Below are 11,084 nucleotides of genomic sequence, written 5' to 3'. Positions count from 1 at the left end.
CCCAATTCAGAGCCTTTTGCGCTTCTCAAGGCACGCGAGTCGACTACGCTTCCGTCGCTCATCCCCAGTCGAATGGACAAGCAGAAAGAGCAAACGGCCTAATTCTCAAAGGACTGAAACCCCGGTTGATGCATGATCTCAAACACGCACCAGACGCATGGGTCGACGAACTTCCATCAATTCTTTGGGGATTGAGGACTACTCCTAATTGGTCGACAGGGCGAACTCCATTCTTTCTGGTCTATGGAGCTGAAGCGGTTCGGCCGAGTGACCTGCTTCACAATGCGCCCCGAGTCGAGCTCTACTCTGAAGATGAAGCAGAACAAGCCCGGCAGGATGCAGTCGACCTTCTAGAAGAAGAAAGAGAGATGGCCATGATCCGATCGACTATCTCTCAGCAGGACTTGCGTTGATTCCATGCCAGAAACGTGAAGAGTTGAGCCTTCCAAGAAGGAGACTTGGTCCTCCGAGTGGATCAACAGAAGCCACACAAACTCGCCCCTACTTGGGAAGGCACCTTCATCGTCACCAAAGTTCTCCACAACGGAGCGTACCATATTTACAATGTCGACCGCCAGATCGATGAGCCACGAGCTTGGAATGAGGAGCCGCTCCGCCCCTTTTATACTTAAGTACTCACTCGGATGAGATGTAATAAGAAGTACCTCTGTAGTTTGTTTATCAAAGACAAGAGTGTTATATTTTTCCCATTGATTGTTGTTGCTTTTGTTTACGTGAGAAATCCCCCAGTGGGTGGCTTAGTTGTGAATCTGTTTCGCCTATGTTTGTAAAAATATCCTACCGAGGGACGAGCAAGCCTCTCACTCGGAGGCTTAGCTCCGAAACCGTTTCGCCTAAGTATTTGAAAATCCTACCGAGTGGAGAGCAAACCTCTCACTCGGAGGCTTAACTGTGAATCCGTTTCGCCTAAGTATTTGAAAATCCTACCGAGTGGAGAGCAACCCTCCCACTCGGGGGCTTAGCTGCAGTCCAGTACTCGCCTAAGTATTTGAAAATTCTACCGAGTGGAGAGCAACCCTCCCACTCGGAGGCTTAGCTGCAGTCTAGTACTCGCCTAAGTATTTCAAAATCCTACCGAGTGGAGAGCAACCCTCCCACTCGGAGGCTTAGCTGCGAATCCGTTTCGCCTAAGTATTTGAAAATCCTACCGAGTGGAGAACAACTCTCCACTCGGAGGCTTAGTTGCAGTCCAGTACTCGCCTAAGTATTTGAAAATCCTACCGAGTGGAGAACAACTCTCCACTCGGGGGCTTAGCTGCAGTCCAGTACTCGCCTAAGTATTTGAAAATCCTACCGAGTGGAGAGCAAACCTCCCACTCGGGGGCTTAGCTGCAGTCCAGTACTCGCCTAAGTATTTGAAAATCCTACCGAGTGGAGAGCAACCCTCCCACTCGGAGGCTTAGCTGCAGTCTAGTACTCGCCTAAGTATTTCAAAATCCTACTGAGTGGAGAGCAAACCTCCCACTCAGGGGCTTAGCTGCAGTCCAGTACTCGCCTAAGTATTTGAAAATCCTACTGAGTGGAGAGCAAACCTCCCACTCAGGGGCTTAACTCAGTCCAGTACTCGCCTAAGTATTTGAAAATCCTACCGAGTGGAGTGCAAACCTCCCACTCGGGGGCTTAGCTGCACTCCAGTACTCGCCTAAGTATTTGAAAATCCTACCGAGTGGAGAGAAAACCTCCCACTCGGAGGCTTAGCTGCAGTCCAAGTGCTCGCCTAAGTATGAAATCCATTCCGATCCGCAAGGACGACGAGGTGCAGGTCGACTGCTACCTTATCCTTTGGAGCTACGCCACAAATACAATGTGCGCTCTGCAAGGACGACGAGGTGCAGGTCGACTGCTACCTTCTCCTTCGGAGCTACGCCACAAATACAATGTGCACTCTGCAAAGACGACAAGGTGTAGGTCGACTGCTACCTTCTCCTTCGGAGCTACGCCACAAATACAATGTGCGCTCTGCAAGGACGACAAGGTGCAGGTCGAATGCTACCTTCTCCTTTCGAGCTACGCCACAAATACAATGTGCACTCTGCAAGGACGACGAGGTGCAGGTCGACTACTACCTTCTCCTTCGGAGCTACGCCAGAAATACAATGTGCGCTCCATCCCGATCCGCAAGGACGCAGGTCGACTGCAATCTGTGCTCCGTCCCTACCTGCAAGAGCGATGAGGTGCACGTCGACTGGATTCTCCACCTCAGAGCTGCGTCACAAGCACTAAAGTATATTCCGAGTGAAGAACAAAGTTTGCTCGAAGGCAAATGCAAGAATATTCAATGATAAGCCAAGTTCAGATAACATCATATGGATTCAGAAGTACTCAGGCATCAAGCCTGTAAAAGTTTATCGGTTACAAAACCACTCGGCATTCCGAGGCAAATTTAGGGCGAACCATAGAAGTTTTTCTTACTCCTCGGGTGGAGGACTGGAAGGCGCGACAAACTGGTCCAGGTCGATTCCGTCAGCAATCCGAGTGGCAGCAGCAATGAAGGTCTCCATGAAAGATTGGAAGTCATGCTTCTTGGTATTGGCCACTTTGAGGGACGCCAGCTTGTCCTCTCGCGCATCCTTGCAGTGAACACGGACCAGGGATAGAGCAACATCAGCACCACACCTGGCAGAATACTTCTTCCATTCTTGCACTCGACCTGGAACTTCATTCAGTCGAGTCATTAGAGACTCGAGGTCATTTCGAAGCGTCTCTCCCGGCCAGAGTGTCATGTTGATTTGCGACGCCACAACCTTCAGTCGAGCAAGGTAGTCAACCACACTAGCAACACGAGACTCCAGTCAGAGCATGTTCATAGCAGCTTCGTCCTTCACAAGAGAGTTAATGGGGTCCAAGCCTGTCTCCACTCGACTGGTCTCCTCCATGAAGTTTTGGCAGAATTCTGTAAACACAACTCAAATATAAACCAGCAGTTCTATGATAAGTCGATGATTACAAGTCAGTCGGGTAGGAGAGATTAACCTCAAGCATGATGAATAACTTCTTGGCGAGCCCTCCCAGATAAGCCTCCAGATCGTTCTTCTTCCCCACCAGTTCACCAGCCTTGTCATTCAGAGCTATCTTATCATTCTTCAGACGGCTGACTTCCTTGTTGACCGTGTCGAGAGCAGCTTTCAGATTGGCGTTCTCCTCTTCAAGTTTACCGACTGAAGCCAGTTTTTCTTCCGCAAGCTTAGTTTTGTCCAAAGCCGCCTTCTGCGCCCCGGCAAGGTCGTGGTCCTTCTTTTTCAGAACCTCCTTCATTTTATCTGCAAAATGACAATGAGATCAGAATCAGGAATGAGCAGAAAGATAAAGACAGTTGTCAAGTTCTCACAAATCATACCTTTTGCTTCGTCCTTCGCCTTCTGAAAGTTCTCCTGAACAAGCTTCAAGTCAAGGTCGAGCTGGATATGTTTGTTTTCCAACTCAGTATAGCGAGCCACAAGCTCGCAAGATTTCTGCGAAGAGTCAGTCGACAGACATCAAAGAGAGGTTGCTTCCGAGTGACTAAGAGAAAAGCCGTAACATTTCTAAGACTACAGTCGAATCAAAATATTCAACAGTAGTCTCTGGGACTACACCCAGTGGGTGCACTCAGCGTGCCCCCACTGGTTCTACCGACTTGGTCCGATCAGTCAGCCGAAAAGAGACAAAGAGGTTATGATCCTAAAACTATAGCTCTATAGCTAACTACCAGCAGTCAGCCTTGGTCTCATCATGATCTACCAAAAAAAGAGGTTCTTCAGACTACAGTCGACTGCCAGCAGTCCACCATAGTCTCGGAGACTACACCCAGTGGGTGCACTCAGCGTGCCCCCACCATTTCCAAGATTCCATTCGACATGGTCCGACCAGACCGAGTGAAGATGTTAGAGTGAAGAAATTCAAAATACAAAGACTACAGTCGACTTCCAGCAGTCCACCATAGTCTCGGGGACTACACCCATTGGGTACACTCAGCATGCCCCCACCAATCCAAAATTTCAATCGACACACCCAGTGGGTGTACAGGTACAAAGATATTCGGAAAAAAATTCTTCAGATAGCATATCCTAACATAACAAGCGGTGACCAACTAACCTGGACGTTGCTCTGAAGGGCTGAGCTAGCATCATAGGCCGCTTGGCTGGCTTCCCGGGTCGCCTTCACCTGCTCCATCATGATCCCCGCCTGGCGTATAGCCTCCTTAGCAGGACCCGCTTGGCCCTCTGGGACGTGGTGTGTGGCGAAAAGGGAGGGCGGGTCAGCAGTCGACGACGAAGGCCGGGCACTTGTCAGCGGCACAACGAAGGACACAAAATTCCGAGTGATGCTGCCACCCTCTTGAACCGATGTCTCAGGCACTGATGCAATCGGAGTGGTCTTGCCAGCCGACACCTTTTTATTCCTCCTCGCCCTCACTGGCACCTCGTCGTCATCATCAGGAAGATCAATGACATGAGGGGTTAGCTACAGGAAAAATCCAAAGTTAAAATCGAAAAATCCAATCGACCAAAAGTGAAACTACAGAGAGCGTACCACGGTTGGAGGTGGCAGCGTCTTCCATTTCCTGGTCTTTGTTCTTGGCGGAGGTCTCGGAGGTAGCAGCACTGCAGATTTCAGAAAACAGTCAGTTAATCAATGAGTCGACCAAGAGTTCGTCCGTGCTAAACAAGAAGACACAAGTTCTGTTGTTACCCGGAAATGGTGGGAATGGCCATTCTCATCTTGGGCAAGGCCTTCGGCGGCTTTGATGGCGCAGCTCGTGGATGCTTCAGCGCTTTTTCAGTCGGCGCCGGAGAAACCGCCCGAGGGCGCTTTGACGATTGCCCAACGGGCGCAATCGCTTTGCTGCGCTCACTCGCGGGGTCCTGGGCGAGCTTGGATCGCCTTTCCGTGCGAGGAGGATCGACTTCCTCCTCCTCCTCTTCGCTGGAGCCGTCATCATCCTCTTCCCCCTCACCATCAAATTGCCACTCCTCCTCACTTTCACCTCCGCTCGCCTCTCCCTCCTCGGCCTGTTCTTGCGCCCCCTTGGGCGTCGAGTACATCTCAGTCGTGGCCTAGAAGACAACAAACAAGACAAAAGTCAGTTGACTGATTTTACGCAAACAGAATGAAGAAAGCAAGATCACAGTCAGAGATGGAGAATTGGACCTTGTCTACTTCGTATGATTGGTCGAGTGGAGGAATCCTCCTGGCTCCTCGAGGGTTGTCTTTGTTCCCTGTGATGCTCGCTAGTCACCTCTCCAGCATGGCATCATCAATCTCCTCCGGGTGGATCCGAGTGGTGTCCTCAGTACCAAAATACAACCACATCTGGTGGTCTCGAGTTTGAAGCTGCTGGATGCGTCGTCGGAGGAAGACCTCCAAGAGGTCCATGTCGTTCACCCGTCACGGACAAGCTGGACGACACGCTCGACCAGCACCATAACCTGCGCCTTCTCTTCCGGGGTCACCTTCAAGGAGGAAGGCTTCCTCACCCGTTCCATGGAAAAAGGAGGGAGTCCGGTCGACTGCCCTGGCATCGGCTAGTCTTTGCAGTAGAACTAGGTCGACTGCCATCCACGGACCGAGTTGGGTAGGATCATGGCTGGAAAAGAGCTTTTTCCCCTCATTTGAACCCCAAGACCCCCACACATCTGAATCACTTGTGTTCTCTCGTCACTCGGATTGGCCTTTTTCACCGTCTGGGAGCGACAGGTGAAGATGTGCTTGAAAAGACCCCAATGAGGCCGGCAACCCGAGAAATTCTCGCACAAAGACACGAAAGCAGCGAGGTACACGATGGTGTTGGGTGTGAAGTGGTGGAGTTACGCCCCAAAGAAATTCAGAAATCCCCAAAAAAAAGGGTGAGGCGGCAAAGAAAACCCGCGGTCGACATGGGTGGCCAAGAGAACGCACTCACCCTCCTGAGGCTGCACCTCAGACTCCTTCCCCGGGAGCCGCGCCGATCCATGGGGGATCAGTCCTCCATCGGCCAGGTCGTCAAGATCTGCTTGACGAATCGTCGAGCGGATCCAGTTGCCCTGGATCCAGCCCCGCGGCAAGCCGGCCCTCGAGGAAGATCCGCCTCGACTGGTCGCCCTTCCCTCCGCCGTCACCGTCGCTTTCTTCGCCCGCTCCAGGGCCGCCGTCTTCTCTTTCACCATCGTCGCCGGAGAGAGGCGCACAGGGCAGCTGCACGGAGACGGAGGCGGACGCGGCGGGTAGGTCTAGTGAAGAGAGGAGGAAATAAGAATGCACTGTTCAAAAAACCCCGTCCGACGCCTTAAATGAGGTTACTTCCGAGTGACTGACTTGTAGGCCCGGGCGATCCTGTCAAATCCAGCAACAGCCGCCCGCGCGATACATGGCGAAAAAGGTGGCATGGAGATCGAGGCGTCTCCGCCCCTATCCCGTCCGATTACTGCGGCCTCCTTCGCCCCGCGCGCTTCCCAAAATTCGAATCCCGTAGAATCCGCGAGCAGTAGAACAACTTGTCAGACAGAGGATCTCCTCCACACCGTCACTCGGAACTTTTCAAGTAAAGAAATTCACTCGACTGAAACCAAGAATGGATCAAGGCGACCGGAAAAGAAGTTGATGTCGTTACTCAAGTTCTTGGATCCAGAGCCAGATACACTCATAGCACGGAAGGTGGGTCGGAAGAGTTCTCAATTCCTTCCCCACTCAAACCTCGATCCATTCGAGGGCTAATGATGAAGCTATGTACCTAGGGTAGGGTCATGGACCTGTCCAAACTACCCTACCCAAGGACATCTCTACAAGAAACCATCTGTCAATCGACTCAGAAGTGTTCCACTCGATAGACTCGAAGACACTCGACCATGAAGCCAACCACTCGACCATGAAGCCAGCCACTCGATGGCTGGGAGATCTACAGTCACTCTGCATGCAAACGGTCGGTCATTGAGTAGCTTTTATGGTCATCATAGCACTTTACTTATGGCGTTATCAGTAACGCCCGACCTTAATGTACCTTAAACCCTACATAACTGAGGGCCGGAGGGGTCTGGCGAACTCTATATAAGCCACCCCCCTCCTCAGTGTAAAGGGTTCGCACCCCTGTAACTCATACACACATAATCCAGTCGACCGCCTACGGGATCCAAGACGTAGAGCTGTTACTTCCTCCGAGAAGGGCCTGAACTCGTAAATCCCTTGTGTATACAACTACTCCATAGCTAGGATCTTGCCTCTCCATACCTACCCCCCTACACTACTGTCAGACTTAGAACCACGACAACCACTGCTCAGATCCGCCACTACGGAAAACAAGCCCGTCGGCTGCGCCGCCTATCCCCTCCCCCTCCTCTCCATCACTCCTTCGTCGAGGTGGTGCGAATGGGCTCGCACGGGGAGTGGCATGGGGAGAGGCCATCGATGTCGCCTCCCCTGGATCCGGAAGCTGAGAGGCAGCGTGAGCGCGACCTGCGCGCCAAGGCCAAGGTGCAGCTCGCAATCCAGGAGGCGGAGGCGGGGAAATGGGCCAGGTCGTCAAGATCTTCTTGACGAATCGTCAAGCGGATCCAGTCGCCCTGGATCCAGCCCCGCGGCAGGCCGGCCCTCGAGTAAGATCCGCCTCGACTGGTCGCCCTTCCCTTCGCCGTCACCGTCGCTTTCTTTGCCCGCTCCAGGGCCGCCGTCTTCTCTTTCACCATCGTCACCTGCGAGAGGCGCACAGGGCAGCTGCACGGAGATGGAGGCGGACGCGGCGGGTAGGTCTAGAGAAGAGAGGAGGAAATAAGAACGCACTATTCAAAAAAACCCGTCCGGCGCCTTATATGAGGTTACTTCCGAGTGACTGACTTGTAGGCCCGGGCGATCCTGTCAAATCCAGCAACAGCCGCACGCGCGATACATGTCGAAAAAGGTGGCGCAGAGATCGAGGCGTCTCCGCCCCTATCCCGTCCGATTACTGCGGCCTCCTTCGCCCCGCTCGCTTCCCAAAATTCAAATCTCGCAGAATCCGCGAGCAGTAGAACAACTTGTCAGACGGAGGATCTCGTCCACACCGTCACTTGGAACTTTTCAAGTAAAGAAATTCACTCGACTGAAACCAAGAATGGATCAAGGCAACCGGAAAAGAAGTTGGTGTCGTTACTCAAGTTCTTGGATCCAGAGCCAGATACACTCATAGCACGGAAGGTGGGTCGGAAGAGTTCTCAACTCCTTCCCCACTCAAACCTCAATCCATTCGGGGGATAATGATGAAGCTATGTACCTAGGGTAGGGTCATGGACCTGTCCAAACTACCCTACCCAAGGACATCTCGACAGGAAACCATTTGTCAATCGACTCAGAAGTGTTCCACTCGACAGACTCGAAGACACTCGACCATGAAGCCAACCACTCGACCATGAAGCCAACCACTCGACGGCTGGGAGATCTACAGTCACTCTACATGCAAACGGTCGGTCATTGAGTAGCTTTTATGGTCATCATAGCACTTTACTTATGGCGTTATCAGTAACGCCCGACCTTAATGTACCTTAAACCCTACATAACTGAGGGCCGGAGGGGTCTGGCGAACTCTATATAAGCCACCCCCCTCCTCAGTGTAATGGGTTCGCACCCCTGTAACTCATACACATAATCCAGTCGACCGCCTACGGGCTCCAAGACGTAGAGCTGTTACTTCCTCCGAGAAGTTCCTGAACTCGTAAATCCCTTGTGTATACAACTACTCCATAGCTAGGATCTTGCCTCTCCATACCTACCCCCCTACACTACTGTCAGACTTAGAATCACGACAACCACTGCTCAGATCCGCCGCTATGGAAAACAAGCCCGTCGGCTGTGCTGCCTATCCCCTCCCCCTCCTCTCCGTCACTCCTTCGTCGAGGTGGTGCGAATGGGCTCGCGCGGGGAGCGGCATGGGGAGAAGCCATCGATGTCGCCTCCCCTGGATCCGGAAGCTGAGAGGTAGCGTGAGCGCGACCTGCGCGCCAAGGCCAAGGTGCAGCTCGCAATCCAGGAGGCGGAGGCAGGTGGTTGGGGGCCGCCGCCTCCATGGTGGATCAAGGAGCAGGAGCGCAAGCACCAAAAGAAGGAGGAACACCGGCGGCGTGGTCTCGAGAAGAAGGAGTTGAAGCGCAAAGAGATGCAGCATCCTCTCGGCGGCGACCGGGTCGGCGACCCCTACGCCAAGAAGCATAAGCAGTGGCCGGGCCCCGCAGCGGATCTGCGCCGGGCTGCGCATGTGCTGCCGGGGGCGCCGTCTTCGTCCAAGGGCACGGGGGCCGAGCCGATCCCGGTGGAGGTGGAGGCGGCAGATGGGTCGGAGTGCTTCAAATGCGGGCGGGTCGGCCATTACCAAAACGAGTGCTCGTTCAAGCCCCACTGCATCCTCTATCAAGAAGAAGGCCACACCTCGGCCTACTGCCCAACCCGTGGCAAGCCGCTGCAGTTGCAGATCATGGGGAACGTGATCCCAGGCCAGGGTTTCTTCTGCCTCCCGTTCGTGGAGGGCCCAGAGGCCTATGCTGCGGGCGAGGGGCTGGACTTGGACGCGGCCTTCATCTCTGCCACTCCGGGCCTACTCTCCTCTATGATTCTGGAGGCGGAGTTGCCACACCTTTTTGAAGGAGAATGGGACTGGCGGGTGCTTCCGGTCAGCGTGGATCGATTCTCGGTGGTGTTTCCCAACAAGGCGATGCTAACGATGGCGACGTGAAGCGGAAAGTTGTTCCTCTCCCTCAACAATATCATGACGGAGATCCGGGAGGCGCGCGAGGAGGAGCCCAAGGCCATGTCCATGCCCGAGGTGTGGGTGAAGCTGTGGGGCGTGCCCCCCAAATAGCGGAGGGCCGATCGTCTCATGGCGGCTACCACCATGATCGGCCGCGCCATCGTGGTAGACGAATTGTCCCTGATCCGGGTGGGTCCGGTGCGGATGCGGTTCGCCTGCCGTGCCCCTGACAAGCTGTGTGGTCGCGTCAAGCTTTGGTTCAATGGCGAGGGGTATGCCATCAAGCTGGAGCCAGAGCTGGCAGCGCTGGGGCGCGGCGCGGCTCCTCCCCCGCCCCCACCTTCCAATGGCAAAGGCCCCAGCGACAAGGACAAGGATGATGACCACGACAATGATGAGAGCATGGGAGATGACTCCGTCAACACTGCGGTGCGGGACAAGCTGGGCATCCACGACAAGTCCCTGGACAAGACGGCGGGCCCGTCCAAGGGAAGGGGGCGGCTGCGGCTGCGTCTCCCGGTGCGACGGGCGCCCTTCTGGAGGTGAACCAGTACGGTTCCAACCTGGCCCTCGACTCCGAGGCGGAGCGGGGAGTGATGACCTCATGCGACTCTGGGCGTTGCTCCTCTCTCCTGCTTGGCGTGCGTTCCCCGGGGCTCGGGGGTGAAGAGCATGGGGACGGCTCCGCCATGTGGATGTGCCCCCCCCTCCGGAGGTGTGAGCAAGAGCGGCTTGGTGAGGCGGGCGAAGAAGACCGCGGGCCGCAAGGTGGCGTCATGGCTTTGGCCTCTCCGCTGGCCCCGGCTGGTGGCGGATCTGCGTCTGCCTCGTCGGGCCTGGCCGCTACCCTACGGGCGGAGGCCGTGGTTGTCCCGGTGGTCAAGGCGCGATGCTCCAAGGCGGTGGCTACGGATCCAACCCCGACGCGCACCAGTGGACGCCCCCAAGGGAGCCAAGGGCAACATGCCATCGCTCCAACACGCGCAACTTCTGCAGGCCGAGAAGAACATGGAGATTGACGGTAATCCCCCTCCTCTCATTTTACGATTCTTGAATCCTTCTCAGACATGCATCTAGGGGTTATTTTGGGGGACAGTGGGGTGGACTTGGCGTGTGAGGGAGATGCCCGTTCGCTAATATCGTTAGTTCGTGCGAAAGAACTTGCACAGGCAGCCCTTGCTAGTGCTGCAGCTGCGCATGTGGCCGCATCGGCAGATGGAGCAGGGGCACCCTCGACCGTGATTGCGCTCCCCGATCAGAGCGCGGTATCCGTAGGGGATGATACCGCCGCTCCCCCTTGTCTGCCCCAAAGGACGAGGCGTGTGGCAAAGGCGGTGACCTCGCGCGGGATCTGTCTCCGTAACCGCATTATTTGATGTTTTGGAACGTTCATGGC

Source organism: Triticum aestivum, chromosome 3B, assembly GCF_018294505.1.
Source record: "Triticum aestivum cultivar Chinese Spring chromosome 3B, IWGSC CS RefSeq v2.1, whole genome shotgun sequence".
Classification (NCBI taxonomy): Eukaryota; Viridiplantae; Streptophyta; class Magnoliopsida; order Poales; family Poaceae; genus Triticum; species Triticum aestivum.
Note: the sequence above shows the minus strand (reverse complement) of the source record.